General features: G+C 46.5%; 1 protein-coding gene across 1 annotated transcript in view; it reads right to left on the reverse strand.

Annotated features, from left to right (window-relative positions):
• rgs3a (regulator of G protein signaling 3a) overlaps positions 1-11,787 on the reverse strand; it is a 175,528-nt gene extending 163,741 nt beyond the window's left edge. The window contains exon 1 of the mRNA XM_031577439.1: positions 11,495-11,787. The gene's annotated coding sequence lies outside the window, so the exon portion shown is untranslated. The remainder of the gene's footprint in view (positions 1-11,494) is intronic.
• Positions 11,788-12,190: the final 403 nt, after the last annotated feature.

The raw sequence follows: 12,190 nt of genomic DNA on the forward strand, positions 1-12,190 counted from the left end.
ACACACGCATACACACACAAACACACACACAAAGCAAATGAAACTCCCCACAGCTTGCCCAACGCCATTTCAGAACAGCTCAAGCGAGAGACTTTTAAACAACCTCCTCGTTTACACACACAGGTGACATGGAGATACAAGTGTGTGTGTGTGTGTGTGTGTGTGTGTGTGTGTATCTGTGTGACACTTAAAGAAAACGTGAATGTTTTATTACTCTGAATTATTTATTTTGAGAGTAAAATTAACACGTGGTTTAGTGTTCAGTGGTTCAGGGTGTTTGAAACAGCCCAACCCTCTCAACTGAGCTGAACACTATCACCATGCAGAATCCTACTGATGGGCAGTTTACTTTGCAGGGGGATCCAATAGGGAGCATCCAAGACTGTGTATAGTGTGTAAATGAACGTTATGCAATATAATGTTTTGTTGGTCATGGAATGACTGAGTGTAATCTAACACAGTAAATCATGTAGGCCCTCATAGTTTGATGCTTTCTTCTACATTTCAAGACTTTATGGCAACTGGAATATCAGTTCTACACAATTCTAAACAATTCTACCAAACCTGCCTCAGTTGTTGAGTTAATAATTTATCACAGATTCCCAGTTTTCACTCCATTGTTGCGAAAGTATCAATTAATAAAAAGTAAAATAAGTAAATAACTGAAGAAAGCTTGACCTGATTAACACTATTACGTTAACACTAATAGCTCACTATTAAGAATGTAATATGCTGTATCTCTGTGAATGTGAGTTTGAATTGAACGCTGCATATGGGCAGTATGTGGGCTGTCTCCTGTTTTCAGACTGATACTGAGAGGCTTGTTTTCAGCCTCTCCCAAAAACAGCCCTGCTCTGAATGCACTGCTGAGAAGCGGAGCGGATCTACACAGGCTCTCTGGACAAACACAATGTGTTCACTTAGCACAGGGAGACTGGCACAAACACTGACAGGGGCCTTACGGAGACACTGGGCTCCAGAATAGCAGCGCGCACATGAGAGTGCATCGGTGTGATTCAAATCAAACCTATTTCAGAGAGGGTGGAAAAGCATGGGATAAAAGGACTAGCCCATGCAGAATTTGAGCTGCTCTTGTGATGGAGGGAGTGTATGTGTTTGTGTGTGTCTATGTGTGTGTGTCTGTGCGTGCATGTGTGTATGTGTGTGTGTGCATGTGTGTGTGTGTGTGTGTGTGTGTGTGTGTGTGTGTGTGTGTGTGTGTGTGTGTGTGTGTGTGTGCGTGTGTGTGCGTGTGTGTGTGTGTGTGCGTGTGTGTGCGTGTATGTGTGCACGCGTGCATGTGTAGATGTATGTGTGTATGGAGGTGTTTTTCCGAGTCCTGTTGTCACATTCACTTGTTCTCCGAACTCGCCCTCTCCACCACCAATGGCCACAACTCAGCTGCACTGTCACACACACACACACACACCAGCTCCATCAACTCACCACCCTGTCCATACACACTACCCTGTATGGTAAGTAGGGAATAGTGAGCATACAGTACATGCTGCTAGTCATGAAGTACCAAACCAAAATCATTTGCATTATAATATCATTTTTTTAATGCAACTGCACAAGCTTTCATTCTTTTTTTAATCAGTTTTTTTTTCCATGTTCTTTTATTACCAATGTGTATGAATTGTGCCATATAAAAAAAACTCGCCTCACCTTGCCTTGCCTTGCCTTGTTTTACGCGTACATGGTGACTTTGTCTCAGATACAATAAAAGCCAGGCATGCTGTTATTCACTGCAGCCTCTGCATGCTGAAATGAGCACACAGTCATAGACACAAAAGTGTTCATGCCCTAAAAGATAAGCCGTCCACAGCTTATTCATGCAAGCGTAAAAAAGTGGACTAATTGCATCTCTACGGCAGAAGAGGGGGAAGAGAGAGTTCTGCAGATGGAGAGAAATTAAATGACATGACATTTCCCTAAAGCTGAAAGTCACAGCTAAGACATGGGACCAGGCTAAAAGGGCAACAATACGAAACACACACACACACACACACACACACACACACACACACACACACACACACACACACACACATACACTCTCTCTCACACACACACACACACACACAGCACAGAGGGAGGAGACAATGTGACTCTGTTATGTTGGAGAGGCATCAGCAAAATGACATAAAAATGTGGAGACACACAGCAGAGACGGGGGGGGGGGTCTAGTGCTGGGGGCTGTGAGGAGGCTATAGAGAGTGAGTGAGAAAAGAGAGAAAACGATGATAGAGAGACACGGTAAGCCTTACAGAGAGACAAAGACAAAGAAAAAAAGAGAAAGAGAGACAGAGAGAAACAGGGGAAGATGCCTTAAAGGGGTGGCTGACAGTATTTTGTATTGCCATTTTTACTTAGGCATTTTTGGGCAACTGAGTCATCAATATAACACATCATTCCATTTGCACATCATTCCATTTACACATACACACACACACACACACACACACACACACACACACACACACACACAGGGCAGGGGACAGTAGTTTCAGGATGTGTTCCTCTCACGCCTCTGTCCTGCATGCTCAGCAGCCGAGGAGAATTAAGATTGGGGATGTCAGTCTCTCATCGCCATGACAACCTCTTCCACTGAAGTATCATACTATAACTATAACTAATGTACCACGGGCACTTCATGCTTTGCTTCTTGTGTGTTGCATTTTAAACCATTAAGATACAAGTAGAACCCTCTTAGAGTGTTCCTGACAGTAACAGGACTTTTGTGTATGACAGACGACCTACTTTTAATGGCTCTGTTAAGGTGAAGTGAAGCAGCACTACTTTTCTCTGCAAGAATACTATTTGAGAGTGAAGTTCTTACAGCTTTCCTCTTCAGAAAGCACCTACTGGAAGATATTGTAGCACGCAAAGGGTAGCGAAGCTTCCAGATTGTAGGTAAGTGTAGGTGACTGTTCCCATCATGTTTTGCATGAAATGGGGGAATGGTGGAGTAGAACTCTGAATGTTCCAAGTTGGAATTGTGTGTGTGCGTGTGTGTTAACCCCAGTTTTAGTTTGAGTTATCTGTGTACCATCAGTGTCTTTGCTATGTTGGGAATAGACCTGTCTGTCTCTCTGTATAAGGGTTTGAACACACTGCTGGGCACAGACCATTAGCCAGCACCAACTCCACAAAGCCCAGCACCCCAGATGCGGCTCAGCTGTCTGGGCCGGACGTACGGCTTGTACGTTAACTGTGACCTGGAAGGCACCACCTGCCGATGGCCATGTGTGGAGGACAGGTGCGTTGTCAGCGCATCGAGGACCGGAACACAGAGACTCCAGTGGTGACAGCTCTTCGGACCATCCCCCCAGGCAATGACAGCACCACTGCAGCGACAGCGACATCAACAGCAGTCTCAAGGCTACAACAACAGCAGCAGCAGCAGCAACATCAACAGCAGCAGCAGCAACAACAGCAGCAGCAGCAGCAACAACAGCAGCAGCAGCAACAACAGCAGCAACAGCAGTCTCCAGGCTCCAGTAGCGACAGCAGTCTCCAGCAGCAGCAGCAGCAGCCAGTGACGACAGCGGATGGGAATTCATCAGCCCCCAGCAGCTTCGACAAGACCAGAGCCAGGACGCGACCTCTTCCGATGGCCAATGACCACCCTGGGCTGCCCCCTCAGCACTGGATCCTTAGAGCAAGGCCCCCTCTACTCTCAGTGGCCCTGCCTCACCAGCCAGGACGGGCTCCTGCTGCGACGCTGGCAAAACCTGCAAGCCACCCTGACATCCTGCAGCTGCCCTCTGTGTCCTCCAGCTGGTCCCCGGCTTGGTATGGGCAGATCCTTTTGGAGTCACTAAGACTCTTCAATGGCTGTGGTCCCGCTTCTATTGGCTGGGGTGCCACCAGGATGTGGAGCTCTACATTCATCAGTGTGACTCATGCATGGGGCCAACCCAGCACACTCACACTTGCGCCTAAACTAACAAGCCAATGGGTCAGTCCATGTCCTGTTATCTAAAGACTGTCAGACGTGGTGTATAAGGTGTGGCCGGTCAAACGGATCGGACGGTGATACTACGCTGAGACCGGCTGGCACCCTACCGGCCCTTGGCTTGGGAGTGCTTGGGTTGTTGGGGACTGTGTAACATGCTACATGGGGTAGCAAAACGTATACATTGTAGTTAAAAGACTCTGAACTATCCCATCATGCTTTGTGGAGAATGGTATGACTTTTTTTTTCTAATAGTGTGCATGAATTGTCTTCCTTTAGGAAGCCACCGACGTTACAATATTTCTTACAAACGCCTCCCTTGTACCTACTGTCAGCATGGACACTTGGGAGTCCAAGGCCTGTTAGGCACTTTTAGGTAGTCTGACATGCTTTGATGTTTTTGTATATTTCACCTTACTAAAAACAGTGATGCAAAAGTGGCACATATGATTATATTCTAGAAGACCTCAGCAATAATAACATGAGAATAAAAGTATTTTTTTTTTTATTTAAATCAAATGTAAACATACCTTTACAAAAACCTACTTTCAGAGGTGTTCAGACTTTGTACAAAAACACATGGTATTTCGGGCCAAGACTTTTGAACTCTGAACCTTGTAAACATAGGTGTTAGCATTCAGAAAGTGTGTGTGGTTTCACTACAAAATTTTAGTAACTGTTGTGTTGGATGTTAGGAACCTTTTCTACTCCAAAACCAGTGTCCCTCCACAATGAATATCTATGAATATCTATCTATCTGCTTATGGCCCATCTGTGAAAAACAATGGCCATTACGTAAATGCCCTGGAATGTCTTTGTGGCTCTCTACCCCCCACAGGTTTTCTTGCCACGTCACAACCCGATAGCGATCGCCAAATTACCATTCCCTTATCATATGAATAGCCTCTCATTTGCTAATGGACGGGTCATTAGGAGCTGAAACCTCACTCAAAGACTGAAATGTGCAAGATTTTAGTTCTATTCTCCTTACAAAGTGCTCATTTCTTTTTGTAGGTTCAAACTGTATATGTTTAGAAGTAGAAGATTTAAATATTGACAACAAGACCAAAATATTCCTCCAGGGGAATACGGACTCCCAATCAAAGAATCTACTTTTTCAAAACAGCCCCAATAAATCTGCCTTTCCACCACGCAACTCAGCCCAAGAGAAGAGAGGGAAACAGGGACACGCCACATCAGAGACTGGGCTCCAGAGATGACCCATAGGACGGGGAGGCCCCCAGGCCAGAACTACCCTTTGAGTCACAGAGGATGAGTCACAGGGGGGCAACAGTGGATCATTTACCCTCATGTAGCCCATGTGCTTACACCCCATCTCACCCTTGTCTCCATTAAGGCTTAGTCACACCAGATCAGGGCCAGAACTGGGCCAGAACAGTGCCGGGCCACACCCGAATCCATTCCAGGCTCAGCTTTACATAGCTGCCTCCTCACTATGCTCATGTAGCCCATGTCAGTGTCTTCACACCCCATTACATCTCGGTCATCACTAGGGCCAGATCAGGGCCAGATCCATCTCAGAGTTAGATCATCACCCTTCATCTCCACTAGGACTGAACCACACCACACCAGATCAGAGCCAGATCCTCTGCCTGAACCTTTCAATTTTTCATGCCAGATTTCAGTATTCGCGTTGCCAAAGCCTTTACAAAGTGTTTGTAAATGTTTACTGTAATCTAATGATAATATTTCTAATGTATCTATACTAGGGTTTGACCTCCCTCACCAGACAAAATGGAACTGGATGTCACTCAGGCCCACAGAGTAGCTGTCTGGGGGACCAATCCGAGCAAGACCAGGTCCCATCCCGACAAATTGGAGTGCAAAAGGCAAATCAGCCTCTTTGATAATGATGAACCCATCATAATTAATTAATAAATATGGAGGAGTGTGTCTGTGTCTGCGTGCGTGTCTGCGTGCGTGTCTGCGTGCGTGTCTGCGCGTGTGTCTGCGTGCGTGTCTGCGTGTGTGTGTGTGTGCGCTCGTGTGTGTGTGTGTGTATGTGTCATTCAAATTTATGCTCTTTAAAAGGAGGGAATTCAAATGTATGCTCTTTAAAAGGACAGCATTGAATGGTCATGATGCTCACCAGCCACCTGGTCCATTGTGTGCACACAGACCTACAGTATCCTCTTTCAGCAGTGGAAAAGACACACAGTAATGATGCAATCAGGAATCACAACATCATAAATAATGCAGATGGTAACTCTCAGCAAATTAACTGGGTCATTGTTAAGTACAATCAAGTACAATTTTGCTAACTACTGTAATACAATTAACACAGAGACATTGTATGTGGGACCGATTTGAAGGTCACTTCACTGATGAACAGATTCAGTAATTGACTTAAAGCTATCCACTTCTAAAGTGCTTCTGCTGCAGTAACTTCCAGATTGTCCTGTGAACGTCCACATACAGTAAGTGTCTTTGATTATGAAATACCTACAATATATGTATCATTTAATTAGGGGCATATCTTCTAAAATCCTTATAGTACAGGCCTGTTAAGTGTAAGTCCTATGTTAAGTTTACCTATTCAACGTGTGTGTTTGTGTGTGTGTGTGTGTGTGTGTGTGTGTGTGTGTGCGTGCGTGAGAGTGTCTGTGTGTGCGTCTGTGTGTTTGTGTTGTGTGTACAGCAAAACTGTAGGGTTTTCTATGCAAACTGCTCCAGGCACAATACGTGTGTGTGTGTGTGTGTGTGTGTGTGTGTGTGTGTGTGTGCGCGCGCGTGTGTGTGTGTGTGTGTGTGTGTGTGTGTGTGTGCGTGCGCATCTGTGTATTTACATGCGTGTTTGTGTGTGTGTGTGTACCTCTTGACTGCTGAATTGTGCGAGGGAGGCCAGCATGTTAAATGTTTCAGGACCACAGGGAACGAGGCTAAACACAGCAGAGTTTCTTAAAAGGCTGCTGTGAATTGTGTGTATGCGTGAGTGTGTGTATGTGTGTGTATCCATGTGTGTGTGTGTGTGTGTGTGTGTGTGTGTATGCTTGAATGTGTGTGTGTGTGTATTGCATGTGAATCACCTACTGTTCCTATAACACAGGTGTGTATGTTTAACTGTTCCATTTGGGCATAAACAATTACACACACACATATACATGCAAGCAAACATACAGTACACCCCCTCACACACACTCTGTCTCACACATGAGCACTCACACACAGACAAACACCACTTCCTATTGTTAATGAGTAACGCCACTCGTCAGAGTCACTACAGGACTCCCCTCTCTCTCCCTCTCTCTCTCTCTCTCTCTCTCTCTCTCTCTCTCTCTCTCTCTCTCTCTCTCTCTCTCTCTCTCTCTCTCTCTCTCTCTCTCTCTCTCTCTCTCTCTCTCTCTCTCTCTCTCTCTCCCTCTCTCTCTCCCTCTATCCCTCTGTGTGTGTGTACCTGACATGATGCAAAGCCTGAGTGACATGTCTTTTGTATGGGTCATCAAACGAATGAGTCACAAGCCCACGTTTCAACCCTGATCAGTCTCCTCATCAGTCTTCTCATCACCCCATACTAACTGACGCAACCCACCAACCCATCCGACCACACATCTGCTGCAAATGCTAATGCTGCTAATGCTAATGCTGTCATTTGCATCACAGATACCTCAGACAAATCTCATCCAAATTGAGCCACGTCTCATTAAGACTGCCCTCTGCCCGTCCCTCAATCTCTCTCTCCCAAAGTCTCAGTCTCTGACTCTCCCTTTCTCTCCCTCCGTAACAGAGCATTGCCTCAGACACTATGACTGTGAGTATAAGTGTGTGTGTGTGTGTATGTGTGTGTGTGTGTGTGAGTATGTGTGTAAGTGTGTGTGTGTGAGTGTACTTGTGTGTGTGCATGTGTAAGTGGGTGTGTGTGTGTGTTTGTGTGTGTGCATGCATGTGTAAGTGTGTGTGTGTGTGTGTGTGTGTGTTTGTGTGTGTGTGTGTGTGTGCATGTGTGTGAGTATGCGTGTAAATGTGTGTGTGTGAGTGTACATGTGTGTGTGTGCATGTGTAAGTAGGTGTTTGTGTGTCTGTTTGTGTGTGTGTGTGTGTGTGCATGCATGTGTAAGTGTGTGTGTGTGTGTGTGTGTGTGTGTGTGGGTGTGTGTGTGTTTGTGTTTGTGTAAGTGCGGGGGCACTGAAGCCAGAGAGATGTCAGAGCCAGCAGCAAACTGGGTGCATCTGTAATCAAAGCGCCAGAACATTCAGGCCAATGCCAATCTAAATATGAAACCAATGGCTTCATCCTCTTACACACACACACATAAACTCCTATTAATCTCTCTCTCTCTCTATCTATCTCACACACATATAACATCTCTATACCCCTCTCACGACTCTCTCTCTCTTTCTCTGACTATCACTCACAAACACACACAAGCACACACATACTGTATACACACAAAGGCACACACACACACATGCAAACACACACACACACAAACACACACACACACACACACCCTGTACTAATACCACTGAGAGACTTAAATCAACCTTTTCAATCCCAAACCAATTGCCCCCTCTTAGCCTCTCTCTAGAAACACCTGTCACCCTACCCCACCTGATAACACATAGCCTGGAGTTCCGTTACACACACGCAAAAACACAGTAAGGTGTTAAAGGTGCAGTCCTAGATCTTGGATTTTACTGAGAAAAAAAGAGTAAGGTGTTAAAGGTGAAGCCCTAGATCCTTGGTGAAAAGTTGTTGAGATCTGAGCTCAACAGCCAATTAAAATGCACCCCTCCCTTCTGTTCTCCTGAGGCAACGTTGGAGCAGGAGCATCCCTTGTTGCTGATTGGCTGGAATAGTGCATAGCTCGGTCCGAGCCACATTGTTTGTCGCCAGTGTGCACGAACACAGGAACATGAGGATAATCTCGCTGAATTCAAAGACAAAGTCGAATAACCAATGGGCTTGTAGGTTTGTATCCACCCTGTGGGCGTCTCATTTGCTCAGAGACACTGAGTAGGCGCTCAAATGCTCTCAGTACTGAGACACTGGAGTATTCTGTGAGTCATGAACATAAACTCATCAGCTGAAGGAACTTTAAAATAACCTCTGCTTGCTTGAGCAGCTAGAATCCCTCTCAGTGTCAGAGAGCAGACGGGAATACGGGCGGCTCTCGCAGTAGCGGAGTTCACATCCAAGACAAGCGCATGGAAATGAGCCTGATGATTTGCATCTTCAGCCCACAGTCAGGACCTCCTCGAGTCCACCACCTGTCCTCCACAGCCCACTGTTGAACGGGGCACCTCCTCTTAATCTGACCCCCCCCCCCCCCCCCCCCCCTCCATCCTACACGGAGGCGCAGTGGATCTCCTGCGTTCTCCTCTCTACCAGTGCCATGCTGAGGGCAGAGCGAGTGCAGCCCCGCAAACAGACGAATCAGAAATGGCACATTACGTTACATAAACACTCGCAGAGCAGAGCATGACGAACTTCATAAAAAGCCCACTGGCTAAAATAGAATATGGAAAAAAAAGACGCCAAAGTCAGACTAAATAGGTTGTATAATCGGCGTGAAAAGCAGAAGGGAAGCTAGAGGAGTGAACTAGATATACATCACATTAATGTAACTCCAGCAGGCCTGAGGGTAGTGTGTGTGAGTGTGTGTGTGTGTGTGTGTGTGTGTGTGTGTGTGTGTGTGTGTGTGTGTGTGTGTTCACTGGGCCTGAGGACTCAATGCACACAGACATAGGGGCTAATTCACACAACAAGGGCCAAAGAGCTCCTCTCATATGACAACCAGTGATACCATTACAGCATCAGACACCATACATCTGAGCTGAACACAGAGGCAAAAAGCACCCTGGCTCTGGGTGTGTATGTGTGTGTGTGTGTATGTGTGTGTGTGTGTGTGTGTGTGTGTGTGTGTGTGTGTGCACTTGCATGCGTGCGCATATCAGGCAGTATAAAAGCAGGGGGAGCTGTGTGTGTGTGTGTGTGTGTGTGTGTGTGTGTACGGGCGTCAGGCGGTGTAGGGGCAGGGGGAGCCGTGTGTGTGTGTGTGTGTGGGTGGGTGCGTGGAGTGCCAACTGGATTAGGCAGCGGACCGTGACACACTGATCAAAATTACAAAGGAGAGAGAAGCCAAGTGGCTTGACATGAAACACACACACACACATGGTCCTCCAGTCTCGTCAAGTCACGTCATGACTGTAACAACAGTTAATCACGGCACACGAGGACACTTGAATTAAGTAATCCTCACTTCCGAACATCATCCCCAATAAACAAAGCATTTGTTCCGAAATAAGTATAGGAATATTCATGTTATGTAATTTACAAATGTTACAGCACGTTAAACAGCAGTAAAAAACACTGTACGTGCTTGGGGGGAAGGGAAGTTGTGTGTATGTGTGTGTGTGTGTTTGTGCGCGTCTGTGTGTGTGTGTGTGTGTGTGTGTGTGTGTGTGTGTGTGTGTGTGTGTGCGCATCTGTGTGTGAAGGAGAGAGACACACTTGTGCTACAGGCTGATCAAAATGAATTCCATTTTTTTTTTCTCGATCCTCAGCGTATGTGTCTGGGAACACAGAGGCTGCCCTACATTTCAGCCAGATGTCAACAGAGAGGGGGCTACAACACACACACACACACACACACACACACACGCACACACACACACACACACACACACAAATGATGTGAGAGTGAGGAGGAAACCAATGTGTGCTGAAGCTCATGAGTCTGCATCTACCTCAGACACCGAACTTCTGCAAGTTCACTGAAACCCGAGCAAAGCTGAGGCGGTCCGAACAGCAAGAACATGAGATCCAGAACAGCAAGAACATGAGAGGCAGAACAGTAAGAACATGAGAGGCAGAACAGTAAGAACATGAGAGGCAGAACAACAGCAGGGATACAAAAAAAAAAAAAAAACATAATCTCCAGCTCGCACTGATGCTTTACATTCCTCTGTCTGTTTAACTGTGACCAATCTGGAGCCAGCCTTTTGTGCTGCTCAGATGGAGCGACACTCCAGGGCTTTCCAGAGGGTTACTTAGAATCAGAGCCTCACTGAAGACGTTGAATCAAAATCAGCATCACAATCTGCTCTGAAACAGAATAGCAGACAACTAAATCACTAGTCTTCCATCTTTAGTTTACCAGAGGATCTGTCTCAGATAGCACTGGCAAACTGCATGGGTTAAGAAACGCATCTTATTCACAACAGACTCCAGAGAACTATCTGATGTCCAACGCGAATACAAACACAGAGCAAACGATTCTGGACGTGACAGTGGTCATGTGTACCGGAAGCAATACTGTAATCTGCTTAAGGATCTCTGGTCAAGAGTCAATGGCACAATGTATCCCAGCCAATCCTCTACTGCACATGGAGAAAAAGAATGAGTGTAGGTATGTGTGTTTGTTTGAGAGAGAGAGACAGCGAGAGCTTGTAAACAGTCAAACAGATAAAACTGTTAAAACAACAGCAAACATTCCAAACAAGTGACCTAACAATCAGAGAACCCTCCCATCTAACATTCTAGAATCTTATGATGTCATAAAGTGTACTCACCTATGAGAGACGGCTCTGAGGGCAGACGCAGATAGGCATGACCCCTCAGATCACACACACACACACTTACTCACACACACACTTCAGAGTGAAAGCCAGAGTCTCAGGAGGTGCAGGTGTGTGTGCACGTGTGTGTAAAACCAGACGAGTGCTCCGTTCTTGATGGACAAAAAAGAAAGCGAAGAAAGGAGAGAAGAAGGAGAAAAAGAAGAGATAAAGAGAGTCCCAGACGATGCACTGTACTCTCCTCCCTGCATGCAGAGAACTCGGAGGGAGCGAGAGAAACAGAGGGAGAGAGAGTGAGTGTTTGTGACGTGGTTGGGTTAGTCCCACCCACATTCTGTCCACCCTCCTGCTCTCTACCCCTCCTCCCTCCCTCCCAATCCCTAGTCCAGTTTAATCCCCCTCTCTCTCTCTCTCTCTCTCTCTCTCTCTCTCTCTCTCTCTCTCTCTCTCTCTCTCTCTCTCTCTCTCTCTCTCTCTCTCTCTCTCTCTCTCTCTCTCTCTCTCCTCCCCCCGTGCTGACCCTGGCAGGCAGTAAATACCCCGGCTGGCGGGGTCCTCTGCCCCCGGTGGTAGACTCACCAGGACGAGGGGCATAACTGGCCCACAGTGGGAGCATTCTCAGGTGCTTAGTCTTCCCCACGTCCTCGCCCAGGAGATAAAACCAGCCTGATGGCACCTACAGGAAACACA

This window comes from Clupea harengus, chromosome 12 (assembly GCF_900700415.2).
Source record: "Clupea harengus chromosome 12, Ch_v2.0.2, whole genome shotgun sequence".
In the NCBI taxonomy this organism is placed as follows: Eukaryota; Metazoa; Chordata; class Actinopteri; order Clupeiformes; family Clupeidae; genus Clupea; species Clupea harengus.